Source organism: Cupressus sempervirens, chromosome 9, assembly GCF_028749045.1.
Source record: "Cupressus sempervirens isolate cs-2001-9-10 chromosome 9, ASM2874904v1, whole genome shotgun sequence".
In the NCBI taxonomy this organism is placed as follows: Eukaryota; Viridiplantae; Streptophyta; class Pinopsida; order Cupressales; family Cupressaceae; genus Cupressus; species Cupressus sempervirens.
The window spans coordinates 508299599-508323982 of NC_143126.1; the positions used below are offsets into that span (position 1 = coordinate 508299599).

At 32.7% G+C, this 24384-nt stretch overlaps 1 pseudogene; it reads left to right on the forward strand.

Annotated features, from left to right (window-relative positions):
* Positions 1-23850, forward strand: part of LOC149539577 (calcium-transporting ATPase 4, endoplasmic reticulum-type-like) — a 39004-nt pseudogene extending 15154 nt beyond the window's left edge.
* The last annotated feature ends 534 nt before the right edge of the window (positions 23851-24384 follow it).

Consider the following 24384-nt stretch of genomic DNA (forward strand, 5'->3'; position numbering starts at 1 on the left):
ATGAGGTTCTTCTTTAAAGTTATGTCATTTTTCCTCTATTTCCTTGAATGTTGAACCATCAACAGGAATCCACATAATGTCATCTTGACTTCTATTGCGTGCATGGTAATTCATAAATTGTGCCAAGCTATTGCACCTGAATAATCGTTGCAAACATGGAATAATGGGAATATGTCGAAGAACCTTGCGAGGCACCTTTTTTGTTAATCAATCGTATTGATATCTACTACTATGACAAATAGGGCATTGTGTTGCAAATTCATGCTATTTATGATATATAATATGATCATTTGGACATGCATGTATTGTTTGATACTCCATTACAATATCTTTCATGATGGTAGATAATTCTCAGTGCGAGTGAGGTAGAATGTTTGATGGTGGTAATAAACTCTCACCTATTAACCTATGACCAAAAATATAATTTGTTAATTTCAAGAATATTAATTGCTACACAAACCCAATGTTAATTGTAAGAGAACTATGAGTAAAATAATGAAAGAAGATGACATACCTTAACATATGTGTCATTGCTACATTGGATAAACCATTCATAACCTTCAAGTTCACCAACAACAATACAACAGCAACAAGAGTTGTTTCGGAGCCTTCATATAGGGACTCGTGTGCCTTCTCAAGTATAGGTACATCAAGCTTTGCATCAACATCATCATCATCATCATCATCTTGATCATCATGATCTTCATCATCGTGGTCTTCTTCCATGGTATCATTACCTTCTACTTCAATATTCACACCTCCATGTTCCCTCATTTGGAAATCCGCACTCTCTAAATTGTCATGGTCCATAAAATGAAACTCAGGGACATTGATCTATATGAAAATGATGACCTTATATTAGCCATGACCATGGTGTCATCATCAAATCATGTCTTATGTAATTTATAAATTATTAAAATATATACCAATGGACGATATTCATTTCCCCCTTCAATGTGACCATGTTGCCTACAATGTTCCTCAACTGTTTTGATTAGATATCTTCAAGTCTTTAAGCCCTTACAATTTTTTCAAGGACAATAACATTTTCCATCCCCTTTTCTTTTTAAGTTAGACCACAGTCTAGCAATTTTCTCCCTATTTTTTTGTGCATTGATATCGTCAAACATGGTCTTTCTTGAATGGAATGACTAATTGGTGGAAGAAGGATGATTTGTTTGCAACCTGTAAATGGAGTAGTAAGAGGAAGACACATATAGAAATGAATACTAAAGCATGATAGATAGAAAGAGGTATAGATAGAGAGATAGATTGATAAAGAGATAAAGAAATATAAAAAATGAAAAGAAACAATACTTAGTTGACCTTCCATAACTCTACCTCTACATATTGCACTTGTTACATACAAGAACTTCCTAAGAAAATGGGCAACAACAGCCAAGAAGGGAATAAGAGAGTCCATTTGGCTCAAGAGGAGGATGCACAAAGTTACCACGGGGCAAGAGGAAATGCTGATCTAGAGAGAGGAGAGTATCCAATGTTCAATAGAACCCTGCTGAAGACTGTCACGGAGTAGGAACCTCCCCAAAGAAAGACATTATTCAGAACTCTCTACACGGTAAGAGGTAAGGTCTGCCAAGTTTTTGTAGATTCTAGTTCAACTAATAATATAGCCTCAATAGAAATGGTACAGAAGCTTGTATTGAAGAAGTTTCCTCATCCTAACTCTTATAAGGTTTCATGGCTAAATAAGGAGCAGTAGGTCATAGTAAATGAACAAGTTCATGTTCAATTTCAAATAGGAGAGTACAATGACAAGATTGTCTATGATGTTGCAGAAATGGATGCTTTTCACCTATTGTTAGGAAGGCCCTAGCAATTTGATGTCAATTCTAAGCATGATGGAAGGAGCAATGTTTACATCATCTCCAAAAATGGGAAGGAATACACAATGAGACCAATGCAAAGATCCAACATGCATCTAGTGTGATGATGGTTGGAGAGGATTTTTTGATGATCCTCAAGGTGAAAAACACCCCTTGCTTTGCCATAGTAGTAAAGCTAAAACTTGGAGAAAAAGGAAAGGAGTTAGGTCTGTGAACCAAGTAGGAGTTAGGACATGCTGGAGTGGGGTTAGCCCAAGATATTTCAGAATCTTCAAGAACCTAGTAAAGGGTATCTGTAAAGCTGAAAATAAAAAGGTATTTTTACAGCTACAAAGGAGGAATCGAGAGCATTATAAATAATGAAGAAGAAACTTAAATCCATATGGCTTCATCTCTATTTACAATTTGACCTTTTTGCATGTGAAATATGACAATATACAAAATTTCTAGTCACATTTTCACTTAAAAAAGAACACCAAATATACCTTTGGTACAATATCTTCTTTAGATTCTTCAGAACTGCAAGCTCTTGTGTAGAAAAAAGATGAGATGTACTAAGTAATTTTTGATGGGCAATATTTAAACAAATCAACTATCAAAAAAACAATTTATGAAATTCAGTTGCTTTATTATGTACTGAAGACTTGGCTTAAGCATTGAGTACCTCTTCAGAAGACTCTTCCTCACTTGATTCTTCTTTACCATTTTTTAAAGCTGCAACTGACCCATTCTTTACTATAATTGAGTTATTCTTTCCCAAAGCACTTGGTTTTTTATGTCTTTCTTGTAATGTGCTTTGAATAATATTAAACACAAATTTCTTATCTCTCTTTCAAAAAGTAAAAAAAAGTTTATAAAATGAAAAATGTCACAATAGTATAGCAATATTTAAAGATAAAAAACAAATATCTATTAATGTTATGCTAGAAAAGTACAATGAATGTCTTCATCATTTAGAGAGCACCAATTTTTTTGTTTGATTTTCAATTTGAAATAAGGCATTTTAATTAACCATTTGTTCACTATTGAACATCAAAATTCCATAAGCTTGTGATTCCACTGAAACATGATTATATTCTATAGATAATTATCCACAACAAAATGACTAACCTCCTTAGAAGAAGAATCCTCATGCTATAATCTTTTTTTGGCAACTTCTTTGCAATGGAAAGATTTTTGATTACAAGATGCTTCACCTTTATCTATAGAGCATTAACACAAAAATGAGTACCATAAAGTCAAACCATATGTTATATTATCAATATGATCCCAAAAAGCAAAAAAATAACTGGCATTCTTCAGATCTGGTATTTTTTTCAACATAAATGTTCTAGTTTGATCATTTAAAATCTCAGTAAGAGGGGTCTCAAAATAGTTAGATATGTTATTGAAACCAAAATTGACCCTTTAGGAGTGATCACGACTTTTGAAGTCATCAAAGTGAAAAAATTACAAAAATTATCAATGACAACTTTGATAGCAATATTAGAAAGTCACCAAGAAATGGTTGAGGATTAATGAAGAAAGTTGGTACTTGGACAATAGAGTTATATAACCTCATTTGAATTCATTTTGAGGAGTTGGAGTTCCTAGTGTATGAAATATTGACTAATAAAGTAAATTGTTTGATGAATCATTCCAAGTAATTTCTTAGTGCATTAATTAAGTTCCCATTTTATGTTTTGGTATTTGTAAATAAATTTTTTCTTCTTGGCTAGTTCACTGGCCTAGGTAGAGTAGTTGGTGAGGAACCCCACACACAACCAAGCCAATGGTGTAGCTTATGAAGACCACAAAGATAGCTAGAGGAAATCAGGGAATTAATTGGCAAGTTTTAAGAATTAGACTAATATGATGATTCAAATATGTCTAATGTCCTTAATAGGACTAAATGAAATTCTAATGGATTGTCATTGTCTAAGCATAGATAACATTGGAGTGTTTAGAGTCTAGGAATGTTAGTGATCATAAAAGATCAAAATTTGGTTAATGGTCTTTTTGTTTAAAGGGATTCCATAAAATATATGTTGACATTAGTTTGTATTTTTTTTTGTTTTAAAACCAAACCATTCAACTAACCAATGATATTTGTATTGGTTTTGAGTTAGTTTTAGGCATTTCTATGTTTTTGTTTTGAGTCTCTGTTATAAGAGAGACAGTCAAGTGTGCAGACAGAGGAGAAAGAAATCAATAAGAAAACTCTATTCTTTGCAATTGATTTCCATTACTTTGGATCTCCAATCGATTGGTTTGTATTCAAAAGACTTTGACAAGGTTTTATGCATGAACTACTATGTTTTATTGATATGTTTCATAACATTATGGGCTTGCTGTCATACCAATCTTGACTTAAAATAGTTACTCTTTATTTCAATTTGTTACTGCAATAACACCTTAGGTAGAATGAGGATTATCTCATGAACGTAGAGGCCTAACCTTCATGGGATGAAATTGTTAACATGTATTATAAATCACTAACAGTGCATATGCAATTTTGTGAGGTGCAGAAGTGATCATAGGTTGAAGATATATTGGAATTGAAAGCCATATACAACAAGGAATATTCTGCCAGAATGTAGAGTGAATCCTATGTTGGAAAAACATATAAACATATACAATAGGGAATATTTTGTTGCTTTATGTGAACTCTAATTTGCAGATTCTCAAATATGATAATAATAACATTCAAATTTGATATGTGCTTAATCTTTTAGTGAAGCTTTCAATACTTACCTCATAGCTGTTGGAGGCTTTGGAGGTCTTTGAGCTCCCATTTCTATCTTTTTCTATTTGAAACCTTACGAAGACAGTGCAAATGTATACACTTCAAAGAAGTTGATGGAGGTCATCTGAATTATCAAATTCCTATTAAAATGGAGTTCGATTTATTATGATATGAGGTAGTTGACTTCATGTGAAAAATGCATCTATGATGACAATAATATACTTAAGAATAATTTATTATAGGTAGTAATAAAAGAAAGACAATAAAATTATAAAGTATAAATCTCATATCAACTACAAATATACTTACTAAATAGTGCAAAGACAAATCTTCTATAAATTGGGTAGAGCAAGCTTTTAAATAACTTATACTTTGAAACAAGGAATCACCATTTGGCCTACAATATACACCAAGCATCATGCACTCCTTGAATTTAACACAGAGTTTAGTAGAGGAGAAGCACTACAAAGAAAAAAAATAATTGCATAATACTTACTACCTAGCACAGAGGAAGCTCTTCTAGAAAAGTTCCACAAACCTCAATTAAAACTTTGTGAATGGCCCATTTCCTACTACATAGACTCCTTCAAGTTAAAAGGTAATCAACCAAGTTGATTTGATAAAATGCACCATTGATTATGTACAAATAAATATAAGCCTAAGATTTAATATAGAATATATACAAAAGCCAATATAATTCCTATTAATTTAATAAATATACTTACCCATTAGTGATCTACTTGTAAAGGGAAATTCCATATAAATCCTAGATCAACCTTCTTTGCAGCGTATTTGTCAAGTTTTACACCAGTACATTACTATGCACCAATCTATCAACTAGTTTCTCCTCTCTCAAATTCTTCATGTAATTGCATAAGGATCCATACACTACTACATTTGACCTCATTTTTCTACCAAAATTTTTGACCATCAACTAAATTTTTTTAGATTGGTCAGAATGTAGAAGGCAAAAATTTCTTTTTTTACATCTAAGCCCCATACTGGTCAAAATTTTGACCAACACGGGGTTTAGATATTAAAAACAAAAACATTTCCCCTTGTGCGCATTTTAGTTGGTTTTGATCGTAGTGGGCATTGAGGGAATGCAAGGGTTTAAATGTTAAAAATTTACATTTTCCTAGTTTTGATGGCAGCGGGCATTGAGGGAATGGAGATTGTTGTTGCAGATGTGTTTTATGTTTTAAATTGGAGGCACAATCCTTAACTCTGTGAAGGAGTTTGAACAACATGGGTTTTCCTACATCCGTAGTGGCACTCATGGTGGTGAATGAGATCTCTGCCTCCATTTTCTCCACTGCATCTTCCATTGGTCGTGGATCCAAAACCCTCCTCGAAAGACCGTTAGTTAAATTTCTTCTGTACTGGAACTATAATTTTTCAAATTGGATGGTGAGAAAGTGACATCTACAAACAAGTGCCATCTATTCTTATTGAAGTGATAAATGTCAAAAAAATTCCTTTGACACCCGTGAGCTCTACCTTTTTCCCCAACTCATATATTCTCTGAAGACTTTTGAGGTAAGCCCCTTCACATTTTATTTCAATTTGTTTAATTTGAATCCTGGCATGGTACGAGTGTAATTTTTCCCTACATTTACCACACCCTAAATGGTTAAATTTTTTCTTCCCATCCATGAAGATCTTCTAGTCTTAAAACTGTAGAGATTTTTCCATTTTTGCTTGTCATTTTTTGAATATTTGGCTTCTTTGTCTCTCAAATCACAATGATCACTGCCATTAAATGGACTTCACAATGAGGTAAATCACAATGAGCAATATACAGATTCACTACTAATGTACTAAATGTGAGAAGTAGACAGATTCTCTAAAAGTGATGACTTGTTGGGAAAAATAGTAAACAAATCAATGAATAATTGTGATGAATGTTATGAACTATACATTTCTTGCTTTTTAGAAATCATAAATAACATAGTCACAAATAAAAGCATTAAGAAAGCATCAAGAGAAACCTAATAAATGAGAAAACAATAACAATGAAATATGATGCCATGATATACTATTGCTACTATTAGAAATAAATAATCACAAAAATTACTATCATATCCATCTGTGTCGTCTGCCTTTAGAATTCTTGCATCACCTTAGCCTGCTTGCCACAAGCTCTTAGCACTTGATGCTATCTCCAATTCTGATGATTTGAAATTATTTTTCAAGATGTAAGGAACCCAAAATTATCTATTTTTTTTATGAAGTTTAAAAGTTAAAACAATTGAAGAATCCCAAATGTACCATTACAAAGAGCTTTAACAATGTTTCATTCATGACCAAGCAATCACCATTCAACTTCATGTTTATTAGAAGGCTTTCTCTTTAAAATTCAACTTTGGAAGTTAAAAATATTAAATTTTTCAGATTTCAAACTTGACAAAAAAATCATCTAATAGCACCACTTCACCTCATTAATTCATTCCCACTAATTGTTTTGAATGTATTGCTTCATTTATGTTGCATCAATACTTAAACTAATAAAATATGGTTATCTTTTGTCGAGTAACCAATTCATATTAATAACAAAAATATAATCAATGACATTGAGACGTGAAAACCTACTCAACCACATAGGAAATACCTTTTTCAAATTTTCCACATACAGAATAATCATAACATGCACACAAAACATCAAGAAACCGTTACCAACCATTACATAGAAAACAATAGTGTATTGTCATAGATGTAGGGCACATGGAATCAAACACTAGATCTCCTAGTCTTAGTGTGGAAAATCCAATTCCACACACTAATAAGGTGCCGACACACTTTAACCAATGTCTACTTATCCTTCTTACAATAGGTGCACCTTGGACTCAACTATTTCATGTGATTTGATGCTAACCATGCTCATTTATTTCATTACTTAGACTGATAAAATTTGGTTATCTTTTGTTGAGTGAGATACTCATATAATTAAGCCAATGAAATTGAAACATTTATCAACAAGCAAGAGTTATTTCAAATTTTTTGACTTAACTGTAGAAACCCATAACATGCAATCAATGCATCAAGAAAAACATCACTAATTATCCAATGAAAAACTTGCACAGGAAAGGAGCATGTGATCATATGCTAGAGCTCCTAGCCCTATATACTTGAGTTTGAAAATTTGGTCGCACCCAATTGCACACACTTCTAAGGTGCTAATACCCTTTAAGCAATGTCTACTAATCCTCCTCAGTATGCATGTTTATCACTCAGCCCTGCCATGTAATCTGATACTTAACTTGCTCCACCCCATTTTCATGCTAGCTATGCAATTAGAGTTCAAATGATTTTTATCTTTTACTTGTGGTTAGGGGTTCTCTTAAAATCTATATTTTACATATGAAAAAAAATACACCAAGAGAGTACACAAAACTAATTATCTTGTAAAGAGTCTTCCTTCAATACCCACATTTTGCAAGAAATTCAAATCTACATTAGAAATTGTCATTTTCCCACACATTTGTTGGTTCCTTCCTCATTCAAATATCATAAACCACAAGTCCATGATTGAAAAAATTATAAAGTTTATGCACCATAGGCAATAAGAAAGATGACATATATGTGAATCTATTATTAAAAACCCAAAAATGTTCTATTACAAGAAATCTGACAAGTTCCATCAGTGTTAGAAGGGCATACTTTAGCGACATCAAACTAAGGGTAGGTTTAGAAGGTAGCTTATGCCTTCTTTAAATTTTTTTTTTTTTTTTGAAAATACACCCTTACTCAAATTTGTCTTCAAGTGAAAAAATAGTGTTTTGCTTTTTTCATTTTCGAGCAACAAGCAGCCCTGGTGAGCAATGCAAAACCTCTAGGGAATATGAAAAGAAATAACCCTCAATAATTAATTTTTCTCTTCTTAGTAGAGGTTTGTTTGCAAATTCTACTCTTGTGATACCACTCCTAAACTCTACTGTAGGTTCTAAGATTGCAAGGGTTGAGGATACAAATTCAGTGGGCTTTGTCAAGACATGTGACTATCCATAGACTATGTAAAAAAAGGTTCAAAAAACTTGAAACCGAATACTATACCCTCCTTTCCTCTAGATGGAATTTTTGTAGCTCAACTCCATACCAAGGAAGATTGATAGAAGTCATTTGCATGGCCTCAACATGAATCTTTTCCCTCTTTCTTTTCAAATTTTGGGTGAGACTTTACCATCTACCATTGGAATACTAGGCCCATGAAAGTTTGACACTATAGGTCATTACTTGGGTGAGTTGGTAAGAGTTGATATGAATACTTGAATAAGTCTTTTACAATTTATGCCAAGCTAAGGCTATGCAAGATCTAGATCTAGGTCTACCTTAAGGGCATCAAAATAAGGCCAGGTTTAGAAGGTAACTTAAGCATCCGTAAAAAATTCATGTTTTTGAGAATACACCCTTATTCAATTTTGTCTTGAACTGAGAAAGATTATTTCACCTTTTTGGAACAACAAGTGGTCCTGGTGGCCAATTTTTCTCTTCCTCTCAGCAAAGGGTTGTTTGTGAAATTCTACTCCTAGAATATCACTCTTGAACTCCACTGTTGATTCTAAGATTGAAATGTTTGAGGATACAAATTCAGTGGACTTTGTCAAGACACATGACTACATATAGATTCTATAAAGAAATAGATTCAAACAACTTGGAACCCAATACGATGCCCTCCTTTCTTCCCAATGACTTCTTCTATAGCTCAATTCCATATCGAGGAAGATCAATAGAAATTCCTTTGCATAGCCTCACCAAAGAATCCTTTCACTCTTTCTTTTTGGAGGTTTGGGTGAGACATCACAAGCTACCATTCGAATACTAAGTTCATTATAGTTTTGAGGTGTCATCATTTGGGTTAGTTGATAAAAGTTGATCTGAATCCTTGAAAAAGTCTTTTACAATTTATGACAAATTAAGGTTATCCAAGATCTAGATCTTCCCTGAACAAAAACATATCTACAAAGGTGGACTGTAAATGCTCTTTTCATCATAAGGTTGGGAGATGACACAAAAAATTGTCATAGTTCAATAAAACAAACCCTTGCAGAATCATGTAATGTCCCCAGTATTTTACAAGCAACACTAATTAAATTAATTAATTAACTTGTCCAAAAATAATATTATTTAAAAAGGAAAAATTGAACAAAATAATATTTAATTCCCCACTTTATTTAATAATGTTCATCTCAGCCTGAAGCATTGATTGTACGCCTACCTGCTGATGGGAGATTTTATAAGGAAGGGTTTGTAGTTGAATTAAACATGTTCATTATGTTTAGTGAAATTGATATGTAACACATTCCTTTTCTTGGATGGAGTGGATTTTCTAAGGATACAAACCCTTGGAGCTTGAAGGTTTGGACGAAAACACCCTTTGCCATTGGACTGATTGCAGATCGGCAATCACTCCAAAGCAAATTTGCAATGTCTTTATTTGAAGAAAATTTTTAGAAATAATTTAATACAGATATTTGCTATTATATTATGATTATCTCATACAAATCAAGAAGTATATTTGTGTGCACACGATAATATAGGAATCAATTTATTGAATATTCAGTTCTCAGCATGATGGTATGTGGGTTATGTTTATATTTGAACCATGTTTTCTGAGTGTGGATACATTCCTACTATTAGCATGGATTTCTGGATAATGGTGTTGCACTCTCCCTATCTAGCCATAAGACTCCTTTTATTCTGACATAGTATGTTGGAGAGATATGTTTCTATGTAATACAATCTAGAATACTTTATGTGCTGGTTGTATGCAGCTGTTATTCATTTCTAAGTGTTGCACTAAATGCATCTCTTAAGTTAATTGACAAATAAGGCATAGTAATGTTGCCAACAAAAGTCACGAAATTTGTACTTCATTAATCATTGTATTGTTCCAATAATGTGTTGATTGCTGCTAACTAAGGGAATGTGGTTTATTCCTTACTATTGTTTAAGAGTTCCATGCTTTCTATTTGTGTTTATTTTTTAGGTTGCACACAGATCTGGAAATTATTCTTTAAGGATAGTTCAAATTATCAAGCTTATGGGAACAACATTGTGGAGAATGTTTGAATATACATTTATATATCGTAAATCAAGAAACATTTCTTCTAGCTTTCTAACCACAAATAGTTCTCTTTTAACCCTTTTTCACTAGTCTAAGTTCATAGAATCTCAAAATCATTTTGGCCCTAACTCTCCCTAAGATATCAACATCCTCCCAAAGGATAGAACTATAAGTATTAACTCTGTTCATGACAACTGTGACTACTTATAGTCTTCGAGGAGCTCAACTCTGGTCTGGCTTTGGGTTTGTTGCATAAAGATGTGAAACAATTCTTAGAATATTTGGACATTGGGCTCTCTCAAGTAATGTAGCATTTCCTAAGAATGACAAAAAAAAGGGTAGGAAATGTGGAATGTCTATTTAATTTAACTTAGGAGGATGTTTGAGAAGGATCATAATTTTAGAAGGATCTCAAAAAGCTTTTAATGGCTATCTGTAGCAAGCCCAAAGCAATGTAGGTAGGGAAGATTATCCTCATTGAAACAGTAAAAGGCCTTTGGTAATGGTAATAACCTTGGTGCCCCTAACAAAAGGTGGTTAGTTTAAAATCAAGAATTTGGAAACATGATTTTATAATACTCCTTTTCCTTAAAGTTGTAGCAAGGAATTACTATGGACATGAGAGGTACCTCCATTTTTATATATTCTTTGGAACCTGCCTAACATTTCACATTTTCAAGGCAAGAGCTTACAATACAACAGTAAATTATGAGCATCTTATCTAGGAGGCCTTGGGTTCAAGTCTACTCAAATTTAATAAATAACAATGATAATTAATCACAACACATAATAATAATTAATCTTGGCTTTGGCCTCTTACCGATAAAAAAAAAAATTCAAATTTGCAACTACTCCTATAGGTAAACCTCCTAACCAGATTTGTTGTTCTTTAAAATCCTTCAAGACAAACATCTCTGGTTTCTTTTTTAATGTTTATGCATTTATAAATCTGCTCCAAAAATGTAAGCTTTGGTCAATTTCTTAGAGCATCATTTTCTTCTCAAGAATCAAGAAATTCAGTTGGAAGGAGATTTAAATGATATAGTAGGTACAAAGGATAAATGAACTAAGGCTGGCCACACCACCCACTAAGAATTAGATTTCAAAGATCTTTGGACATAGTTCATAGCTCCAAAGAAGGAAATTTCACTTGCAACAATTGGCAGAAAGGCTTTTGTTACATTCCAGAATGACAAGATCAGTATTATGTCTCCACATCTTCACTTTATAGAGTGATCATTTGAATCTTTTGTTCTTCCAGTAGTAGGTTCAAATCACTATCTTCTTAGATTATTTGTTTGGCTAGATGCCTCTCAACCCTTAAGTCCTCTCAAATTTCAACCAATGTGCTTCAATATAATTAGTTGGCATGAAGTCTTGATGGTAAGAATGCCTTACTGTGGCAAAGGTATGCATCACTTTTTTGAGAAGCCTATGTTTGTGGAAATATGAAAAATGGAATGACACTAGCATAAATACTGTCATTGACCAAGAATTCTATGTGATTATCCAAGGTTTGAGTGAAGGAAGACAACACTTGACACCAAAATGAGTTTTTGCTCCTTGGAAATTCAAGCAGATGTTTAGGAAGACGAATCACCTGGAGCGAGTTAATGGGTTTTCATCTTGTAAACAAAACCAAATGATGAGGCACTCAATGTTACCCATGGAAATGTTTCCAACATTATTTGACTTACCTTAGAAATGGGGACATTCTAGAATCTCAAAAACTCATCCCCTGACTATCCCTTTTGAAAATGATTTTAGTTTTGATAAGGGTTTGACTTCCACTCTCATGTGAACTCTCAATTTGAGTTATTTAACACAAAAGTTATATGTTAAGGTTTTATAATGTTTATAAGCATGCTTTATCCATGTTTTTATATGACTATATAAATTTCCCTATATATATTTATTTTTTCCTATTTTTATATAGTTATCCCCACTGCTATCCCCTGCTCTAGGAAAAAAATATGTCCCACAAACCCCATTCCCTGTCCTCCCCTCCCAGAAATGCGGGCTAACATAGTGAGGTAGTGTTCTGCTAGGGTCTATATATATGCTTCAGATTATTAAAAAATAAGGCTTGCCACTAGGTACTAGCATGGGATTAGTACTGGAATTTGGCATTAAGAGAAGCATACCACATCATTTTAGAAGCATTGATAGAAGGCTTTACAATTTATAAATGTATGCAATGTATTTAGCATGATTTTTTACATGAAGGGTTGCATAGACTATGAATAGAGATACTAGCATGGGGTTAGTACTGGAATTTGACATCATATTAGAAGCATGGATATAAGGCTTTACAATTAAAAATATGCAATGTATTTAGCATGATTTTTCATGTGAAGGGTTGCATAGAATGTGAATAAGAGATCATAGCCATTAAAGAGTTTTTGAACACATCTAAATTCAAGAATTGGTGTTGTTTAATTGGCCATGAAATTGGTAACAATTCACTTGTGCTGAACGGTGCAATGAACCATCCATGTTGGCTTGAGAATCAATAAATCTTAGCTAATAAGCATAGTACCACCATATCTAATACAGATACATCTCACACATGTTCGATACGATATCCACAAGTTGCCAAACACACAAATTTAGCAGCCAAGTCATAAATTGAATGATTTAAGTTATTATTTAACTTTCAACACATCTAGCATGAACCTTCCATAACTTATTTTGAAAATTATTGTTCAATGTTCATCTTTTATTTATATTTCAAATTATTTTTAAATATATTTAGATGTTTTTCTTTTTAGATTAATCTTTAAATTTTACTTTATTTAATCAGAATCTTAAATTTTGATTTAAATGACCAAAACCCAACTTCCTCCAAAAATATCATTTTATTTTCAAGCCATTTTTCTGTTATAGATTGGACCATTGCCTATGTATGTGGTGAAGTCATTCAAAGGGAATCTTCTAGACTTGAGTACTCGGAGCTTCTGAGATGCAACCCTTCAAGCTCTTTCTAAGTAGGATGAATCCACCTATCTAGCAAGCATTCAACAAAGTTTCCACATTCCCATTACCTGTAGGACTACAGGCTGGGGATAAAGTGCTAAGTGTTAAAGGGTTCTATACAAATTTTCCCTATAGCAAAAAGATTGCCATGTTTCCACTTAGAATAAGCTTCTGATAAGCCCAAGAGGTGTTGGAGCTCTCTGTAAGGTTTAAACATTAACAAGTGGAAAGAAGCAACTCAACCCATGCTTGAGAAGTTAAATATATCACTAAGTGAGGTTTTGGAGTATCCCATACACAGTGCATTCATAAGTGTAGATGCAATCAATGCATCTTGCAATGGTTTTATTAGTGGGGTGCAATCAATGGTTTCATTACTAGGAGCACACAATTAATCTCCAAAAGAATTAGTACAGGGATGCAATTAAAGCATATTGCAATGGTTTGATTGCATGTAATGGCCCCTTTTAATCTCTAGCACTGTATGTGGTCTGTCAGCAATTTTATAGGTCATGATAGCATGTGATTCAAATTGATATTATTTTTAGTTAGATGTAACTGGGAAAAGAAGGGCATATAGTCAATTCATTAGGAACTTAGGACTAAAGTGGACATGTGGACAATTAACTGTGTGGAACTAGCTTAATTTAGGGGATTGGTTTGTCAATAAACTAACCAATTTTAGGGGTAAGATTTTATCAGTTACCTTGCTTGATTGAACCATGCTTCCTTTGAGTGAAGTATGCTAGGAAAGGAGAGTTTGAGTTAAATAGCACATTGAGCAGAGGAGAAGGGACACAGCATAAACGTATTCTTTTCTTTGACTAGACATTGTGTTTTAGTAGTTGTAGTTTGAAAATGAAACCTTCCATGCACAAAGGTTAGGCTTTCTAAGTGATAGTTTGCAAGTTATTAGTTAAGGCATTCACAGTGGTATCAGAGTTGTACTGTGACTCCTAATAGTCACATAGTGTTCTATGGATCAATTATATTTCAATTGGGCTTGCTCTCTATAATAAATTTTAGGATCATTCCGCCCAAGTCAATCCAATAAATTCATGCAAAAATCTTCTAAGACAGTGATAGAGTTGTGTACATGGATGATTATCCTGCAACACCACCATTCGTGAGCCACCCCTTCCCCTTCAAGAAAAAAGTGGCAAATTTCATAGCCTCATCTTCAATCATTGAGTTTAACAAAAAGAATGGTGTCAATCTTTTGCAACCATGTTCAGGCTGATTTTTTTTGGTAGGATTACAATTCTTTCTCTTATAACTAGGTTTTAGCTGCACATAAGAGTATGCTACATGCTTTATTATAGTGTCCTCCTATGCAGCTGCTTATCTAGGTTGTACTTAAATCTTTCCTTCAACGATGTTAATTGTGAATTAAGACAACTTAAATAATGTGTGAAGTTCACATGAAATTCTTAAAGGACAAGAAGTTCCATAAATAAACATTTGTAGCCTTCTCTAATATGGGGTCATTGCTACAGTTTAATAATTACCACAAAGTACAGTAAAGTAAAAGGGATTTAAATATATTGATGGTTATACATATTTCTTCTATAATATTTCCCTTCAAATTCTACCTCAGTCCAACTTAACAAACTGTACAAAACAGAAGAGGTTACAAACATGTAGGCATTCCCTAATTGAAATTATGTTAATCTTTGCACTATTTTTTACGTCACTCGTTTTATACACAAAATTTACACCTCGTCTTCATTGAGCAACATGTTTGGAATACTCTTGGTGACTGGAAATCTCCTCCTGGTTTCTGGACAAATAAGGGCTCCTTCTTCTACATCCAACTCAAGAAGAGCATGATGAAAATGATGCAAAAAATCATCATCCTCTATCATTATCATCTAGTAACCAGAATCAGGTTTGTTATTGACTTGTTGACAATAAGACTTTTCTTTGTGTTAAGTACCTCTCCCAAATAAAAAAATAAATTGACTATCTCATATTTGTTTCCCTTCTAGCTACCAAGCTCATTACAGAGTCTTCTAAACAAACTCAAGCAATCTAATGAGTGCTAAGTGTTGTATTCATTGTCATGAGACATGGGTTTGTGCAAACCACTGCTTATGAAACACAGGTCAATGAGTCTGACTCAAAAACTACAAGGTTGAATTCTGATAGCAATACAAAAAACTCAAGAAAAGACTAAAAAATAGCAAATTACTTGACAATTGTTAAGTATGAAGACCAGTCAAAGCATACACTAGAGCAAAAAACTAAAAATAGTAATGATTGAACAATCACCTAATGAACTTTTCTTTTCTTGTTTAAGAGTTAGATGCAATTGAGTGCTAAATGTTCTATTCATTGTCATAAAAGATGGGTCTATGTAAACCACTATCTTGAAATATGAGTCAATGAGTTTGACTCAAAAACTGCAGCAATATCACAAACTCAAACAAAGACTAAAACTAGCAAATTACTTCACAACATTTAGTGGGAGAGAAGACTAAAAATAGTAATGATGTAACAGTTATCCAACAAACTATTCTTTTTTCCTTTGAGAATTAGTACCAAATTGTTCCATTATGTCACTACGAAATCCTTAATTAAGGGGAAGAATGCATTGAAACCAATTTTTTTAATATTTACCTTATGCATTTTATTCGTTTCTAATCTGCTTTAAATTAAATACTAGATCTTTGTTCCTAGCAAAGATGGACCCCAAATACCAATGTTTTTGAAGTGAATATCTTATTTAGCATCTGAAAAAAATAGAAATTCTACTTTATTTTGAAATATTTTGGATGCTCACTTTTCCAATTTATATTTAATAATTTATTATATGCTCTACTATTATATTACATATTCAAGTCTTGACCAATAAAATGGGTTAGGAGTTTTTTATTGTACAATCTTACTAAGCATTGTGCTTTTATGATTTGTATATTGGTGTTGCGTATCATCTTCCACTACTAATGTAACATCTTTCACTGCTAATGTATCATCATTTTTGTGATTATTTATTTCTAATAGTAGCAATAGTATATCATGGAGTCATATTTCATTGTTACCGTTTTCTCATTTATCAGGTTTGTCTTGATGCTTTCTTAATGCTTTCATTTGTGACTATGTCATTTATGATTTCTAAAAAGGAAGAAATGTATAATCTGTCTACTATTTTCTTACTTCACAATAAGGTTGTGGCAACTATCTTATATGTTTCAGTAGGGGTTATCAGGAATTAATAGTATATAGACATCGTTGGCTAAGTTATTGTTACAAGGGTGAGCATTGTGAATGTAATGATCTCCCCCAAAAGGCAAAGAATTTTGAGAGCTACTTTTCTCATCTATATTTCATTCCTCTTACTTCTAGCAATGAATTTATTTGCAAAGAATTCTGTCTTTACATGGAAAAACACTAGTTTGGTATAGTTGCTACATCAACTACTTTGGACCAGGATGCACCCATATCTGAGTGAGCCATTCAATGAGTTCCCTCTATTTGAGGGAACCATGGTCAAAGGGGAACAATGGAAAAAGCTCATGGAAGATACTTTGTGGCTGTTGCCATTGGGGAGGCCAAATGGAGATCAAACCCATGATGCTCACACTTATTAATTGATTATATGCATAGTGAATAATAAAGGAGGGAATTGAACCCTCCCTAAGGCTCACACTTGTTGAGGTCCACTTCAGCAATGACCCTTCTTGTGAAATTGCTATCTAAAACCTTTGTAATGAGATAATGTGTTATGAGCTCTTCATCAGTGGGATGGAATGTGAATCCATGAGGCAGTTGTGCATCACCCATATCATGACTGTAACTAAAGTTAAGAGCCTATATTATTGAATTCGCTTTCCTATCACCCATATTCATTTCCTTTTCTATTCATAATTCGCATGATGCATTTATTCTATTTATTTTGATTTTCTCAATATAGTTTATGCCAAATTACTATAATCATGTTCGTACTTATGAAAGCACATTGATCACTAATTTTTTTGGTCTACATAGTATTAGAGTAGCAGGAGGACAGAAGGTATTTTCTATACCTTCTTATTCTGTTCTCTATTTAATCGTTGAGATAATATGTCAATTTTTTGTAACTAAACCTTATTTTTAAAATTAAATATGAGGAGTCACACTTGTATATTTAATATTATTACCATTAATGTATAAGCAGAGGTAATATGATTTATCATGTTGAGATGTTTATGTTTCTAGACTCTAGATTTTATTGATGGGACTCCTTTGCCATTATGAATCCAAAGTGGTTGTGAAGCAAAACTTATCGCAGATTCTTAAAAATTGGATTTGGAAATTTGTAGCAAGTTCAACTTATAGTCATGGGAAATATGTTCTATTCAGAGCTTCGCATACATAGGCGGTTCGATCTAAAAGGCTCATCTCAAGGTTGATTAATAGACAAAGTTGAAATTGATGAGACTACAACTCTCAAGGATCTAGATCTGGAGTTCATGTTTCAGCTTGAGCCAAAATGGCCCGAGGCACTTCTAAAGCAAGTTTCTTAAGCCCTTGCTATAATTCTTTTGGGATGAAATGCTTTTATATTTATTTGGCTATAGATTGCAATCATGAAAATAAATCAATGTCAATTCAATGTACAAATTCCCACAACATTTCCTCGTGCCAACCTATTACTAGCTTGTGAAACATATTGTATTTTAACTTCAAAATTGTTTTCCATGGATCAAAAATATATTGTCAAATTATGATACAAATCTTTCAAGACTATAGATGTCAAGTAAGAGTTGGCTTGCATTCTTAGTTTAATGTAAAATTTTCCAAAATCTTCTTCCACAAAAAAATTGTTAATGAACAAGAATTTATTATAGCATAACATGTATAATTTTGGGGGTGTGTTGGTCAAAGATAGATATCATATTAGATGATAGAATTGGCTGGTAACATCTTTGAAAGGCTTTAGATATTTTTCATAGGTTGTTATTTGCAGCATCTGGGCTTGGAACACAAGTTGAAGCCAAATCATTTGGGACATAGCCCTCAAAACTAGTGAAGAATTATCAAATAGATTTAGGAAGAGGACTGAGCACGCACACACTTCCTTTGGAGGATTGGCAGTTGGGAAATAGAAGGAAAAGGTTGAATGACAAACTTATTTTGTTTCCAGCTTACAATCATTTTATATTTGATTACACCCAGAATTAGTATCCAACACTGAAACAAGGGCGAGTAGTTCATTTCAGACTGAGATTTCAACAACATTTTTTAATAGAGGGAGAATAATAGTGATCTTTTTTAGAAGTCACGCCCTCTAAGATCGCGTAGCAGCGAGTTTGTGTTTTAATGCCTCTAGACAAATATAGATCAGATTTTAATAAATTTTCTTAACACCATATATTATTTTCTATTTACTGTGCATCTAATTTTTGACAGATGGAATGGGTCTTAATTCTATGACATTGATGCCTTTCTGCATCACATGTTGAAGAGTGACTTTGTAGGCACCTAAATTTCAACTGGTTTATTGAGGAAATTTGTGCAAATTGTAATCATTTAAGGGTGGATCGAATTGGTCTGTAGCATCTTAGATTTATGCTAACTCCTTTCAAGTGTACCTTTCCATTAGTAGCCTGTGCTTAGTCACCAGTGTTGGTTGTCGTTCTTCCTTCTTGAGATGGCCATTTAAGCTCTTGCTCAAGCAGTGTTTGTCTATCTTCATATGAATGTCAAATTTACGTGGATAGTTTTATAGCTTTAGAGAATTCATGTGTATTTTGTATCTATTTTAAAAATAAGAATTTTAATATGGCAGCTTGCTTTAGCTCTAACTGGTTTGTTACATAGCTTCTAGCTGGTCGGAGATAGATCTGCAAAACTTTGAGGTAAATTTTCTAATCGGTTTAGATTGGAATAATATAAAATCCTTGACATTTATTTATATGGTAAGAAATTTTCTTCTTTATGTGAATGAGTACTCAAATATGTCTCTACCTTTTAGATCTAACTTGTATAACATGCAGGTCTAATGAGGAGCTTCTATGGCAAGTCAATATTGATGAGATGGATTTTTTCATCACAAGTCTTGTCAAGTACCTTGAACTCAATGATGCCTATAATATATTTGTTCTTAACTCCAACCATATGCCTAGTCAACATACATATGGCTATAGGTAAGATCTCTGGCTTGATACAAAGAAGTATATTATCTCTAATATTTTAGTAAGAGTAGTATGTGAAATTTCACTGTAATTATGTCTGTCAAATTGTTTGTTTGATGATTTGTTTTGTTCTGTTGCAGGAGAGGCTTGTCAGAAATAGAAATTGAATTGTTTAAGCAAGTACTTCATGTTTTCTAGGGCTTATGCTACCAATACAGTATAATTTATCTTAATATTACATACAGTGATACAACAAGACCTGATTATGTTTACCTACTTGTTTTGGAAACTATTAGTCTCTTTGTGTATCAAAACTCATTTAGCAACTGTTTGATATATGAATGTCTAACATGTCTTTTGATTGAAATTAGATCATGAGATGTATTTCTGCTTGGTTGATGTCATTAGATCAACTCTGTAATGTCCCTTTCAAATTACATTTATACCTCCTTGGCTAGTGTAAACTTCATGGTGGCCCCATTTTACTAAAAGAGACTATTAAATTATAACAATGTAATTTTATAAATAGAGTACTTCAATTTTATTTAATTAAAACAATAAAGTAAATACTTTAATATTTTAATTTTTTTTTGAAACCATCACCTGACCCCTCCAATTGAAAACTGATGATGCACCTTGTCTCTTGGTGATGTGAAGAATATCGGGTCAACTCCCAGTCGCCTAAAAAATTGTTAACTGTCTCCAATCTTTTAGAATGGATCATACAGATAGTAGACCATGCTTCTTCATGTAATTTCTCTTCTTCCAAATGTAAACAATGTTTTTTATGTGTTTGGAGCTTGTATAGATGCTTTGAAGCATTTTCCTGATCTATAAAATATTAATGATGGTTAGTGAGAGACTAAATAGGATGTTTACAATGTTTATGCTCTCAGGGGATACAATGATTAATGGAATGGTTAGGGGATACAGAGGAAGATATAATGGATGCAATTTTCATATTCATTGTGAATTGTATTCTCTCTGATTCACATGGAAAGGTTTGGATCAAATTTAGCATACATAGAGTCTAGAATAGTGCCTTTTATCTCTAGCAGGTTCTTCTCTAAGTTCATAAATACTAAACAATTGAGTTTTCTATAAGTTTTCTTTAAATAGTATAAATTGTGTTTGGAGAAATTACCTGTTGCCCCACTTCCCATGGAGTTCCAAGATGAGAGGTTGTTCTTCAACTGTTATGTTGCCCCTCTTAACAGCAGGGTTCAGATAGTTGAGCCACCTCAATCTGCAGCTCTTTCCAGTTCTTCTTGGTCCTTAAACAGAGTCAGTGAAACACAGTTGAGTAGGATGTCCATGTTAACAACACCAAATAAAAGTAACGAATAATGATAAAAATCATAGTTTTAACAGTCTACCAATAGTATTTTATCATAATTTTATAAATTTGATTGTATAAATATTTTATCATCAAAGTTTCTCTCAAAAATTGTTATCTATGAATATGAGGACAAGATAGTCAAAGTGATTAAAATAGAGTTGAGTAGAATCTCCATATTAAAGTGGATAGGTACCAATTCAAAAGGTAGAATGATAATTAAAAACAAGTATCTAGGATCCCATAACATTAGCATATCAAAAATTCTTGGATTCAACTCTATCAATCTTTTACTATCAACATTTATGTTCAAGCTTCATGATCCATCTAAAATAGCTAAAAGGGGAATTTAAAATGGGTGTGCATGAATTTCAGAGGAAATTAAATGAAACTAGAGCACATCTTTCAATGTTTCATAGATCTTTTCATATTTAAAAATTTGGTATACAATTATATTCCCAAGGATTTTGGATTCAGTTGTGCTTATCTTTCTGAATTAATGCTTCAGATCATTCTTTATGATCAATCATAAAAGTAATGAATCAGAAACCTTGAGGCACATTAACATGGAAAGTGAAAACTTAATTTTTATCATCATACAATTTTTTCACTATGAGTTTTACCTTAGAGCTCATAGAAAGGGGAGTTGAATGAAACTAAGGGTAGTTTCTAGTTTTGTCCCACTTCTCACTCTTTTAGTCTTCCCCACAAGCTCATTTTTAGCCAAACATAACCAAACATCATATTTTTCTTTATCTCGTATAGCACTAGTTTCTATTCAAGCTTTTCATCTGAGAAAGGAAGAAGGGGAAAATGAGTTGAAAATATTTGATTAGGGAAGAGGATTCAAAGAAGAATCTCTCATCTTTATCATTTAACGTTGTGGTGCTCGAATTCTTCTCCTTGTGCAAATGTCAATCTCAGTCTGAAGTTGAAGAAACCCCCAACCTTCATTGCCGAAGAAGAGAACAGTCAAAGGAGTCACTAAAACATGTTATGTATCTCAGTTGTTGGGGTCTTCATTAATTATTTTCTTTCTCTGCAATATGAGAAATCAAAAAGCTTTCCAACAGATGTATATGTGGAATGTATTAAATTTCCATGGCTCCAACTATAGAGCTGATTGAATTGTAAAATAGATCCTGATTTGGGTCATCTTTTAGCTTTCTTATAATTGTGTAAAACATCAATCTATTAAAGATCTTGCTACAACCTATTTATTAATTCTCATAATTTTAATAAAATGGATTTTTATAATGAAAATTCAACTGTTCTGAAAATTACTTAATTACTTTTGTGATAGCTAGTTGAGTAATGCTTTTTCTCTTAGTTAAATTCGTTCTGCTATACTATTTCTCCATCATTGGCAGGTGAAACTCGCCAGTTTCCTTCTTCTTCATCCTTTTCTCAAAAAATTTCTTCTGTGCATGTAGTTTTAGGCATCATCATCATGGGTTGGTTCTATGATCAAATCATTTTCTCCTACATTTTAAAATTTTGAGTTTCCACAAGCAACAGATTGATCACCATTATTTAGTTATCAGACATAATTGTCTTTTTAATTGTGGAAACCAAATTCCTTGGTTTCAAGATTATTATTTGTTGCAATGACATCTGTATCCAAAAGAAGAAAAAATATTAGTTCACTTTACCTACAAATTAATTCTTTTAGGAAAGAGTTAATTTTAGATTGTTTGGGAATTTGGTTTTGATTTTTGGTTTTGGATAAATGGATTTCAGATACATGATATCCTCAAATATTGGTGAAGTTTTCTCAATATTCTTAACTAAAAAATTAGGTATGTAGGAGGGCTTGATACTTGTCCAACTTTGTGGGTAAACTTGGTTACTAATGGGCCACCTGCAACGGCTTTGGGTTTCAATCCACCAGATGTGAACATAATGAAGAAACCCCCTTGAAGAAGTGATGATTCTCTGATTAATACATGGGTTTTGTTCTACTACTTGGTATCAATCAAATTAATTGTTTTGTTAAATGAAAGGTGGCATAATATAACAGTAAAAACTAATTATGATTGCACATCTTTATTTTGCAACTTATTGGTCTTTATGTTGGTGTAGTTACAGTTGGTATTTTTGCTATATGGTATAACCATAGAATATTTTTGGGCATAGATTTACTGGAGGATGGTTATACTCTTGTGAGCTTTTCCTAGCTCAAAAATTGGGACCAATGCTCTTCTTGGGAAGGTTTTGTTGTGTCTCTCTTTAAGGAAGGAACACAAGTTTTTTCCTTTGATAGCAATCCATGCGATTACTTCTCAACTAGCAAAGTTAAAGCTATGACACTTTCCTTGACTCTACTGGTTGTAATTGAGATGTTCAATTCATTAAATACATTATCAAAAGATGGAAGCCTTCTTGCCATGCTGATGTACTATTTTTTTTTAATAGGTGAGACATGTAATTCTACAATCACATATTCAGCCCAAGCATGTAATGAGGAAGACACACAAGCTCCTAGTGATAGAGGTACAACATCTTCCTCAACATCTTAATATGGCAGCTTGCTTTAGCTCTAACTGGTCTATTACATAGCTTCCAGCTAGTCAGAGATAGATCTGCAAAACTTTGAGGTAAATTTTCTAATCAGTTTAGATTGGAATAATATAAAATCCTTGACATTTATTTATATGGAACCTGTTGGTAGAACAGAAACTGTTCTCCAGATTACATTTTTTCCACATAAAATAGTTAATATAAAACTTGATGGTGCAAAGAACAATGAGAAAAATAGTAAAGACTTTTTCTTGCTAAATGGATGATTTAGTTTGGAAGATGGCCAATTTTAACATTAATCTTATGCAATTTTAATCTTATGCAATTTTAATGTGATCGGTATCCTTTTATAAGATGATTGTTTTTCTGATCACTAGCTTTGAGTGAATGTGTTGCACCATATAAAAAACTTTTTCTTGATGTTGCATATAAACTTCACCAATAAGTAAATGTGTTCAGCATTTTTCAAGACCTTGGCACTTGAGATGCACTTTTTAGTCTAAGTTTTTCAAGTGCTTGTACCATAACTTTTTATCCATTCAATTATATGCCATGTGTTTCTGCAAGGATCCAGACTAGTTTAAGCCTTCATCAAGAGAACATATTCATTTTCAAGGATCAAATGCCTACAAGGTTCACATTTTAGGTATCACTTATGATTTCTTTCTACTCTCTTTTACATTGATTGATGATATAAATCATTTTTAGGATTGATATGGTTTACATTTTTTTTTTTCTAATTGATATGGTTTATATTTTTGTTTTAGGAAGACTTTTGTATCAACATTTCAAATGATATT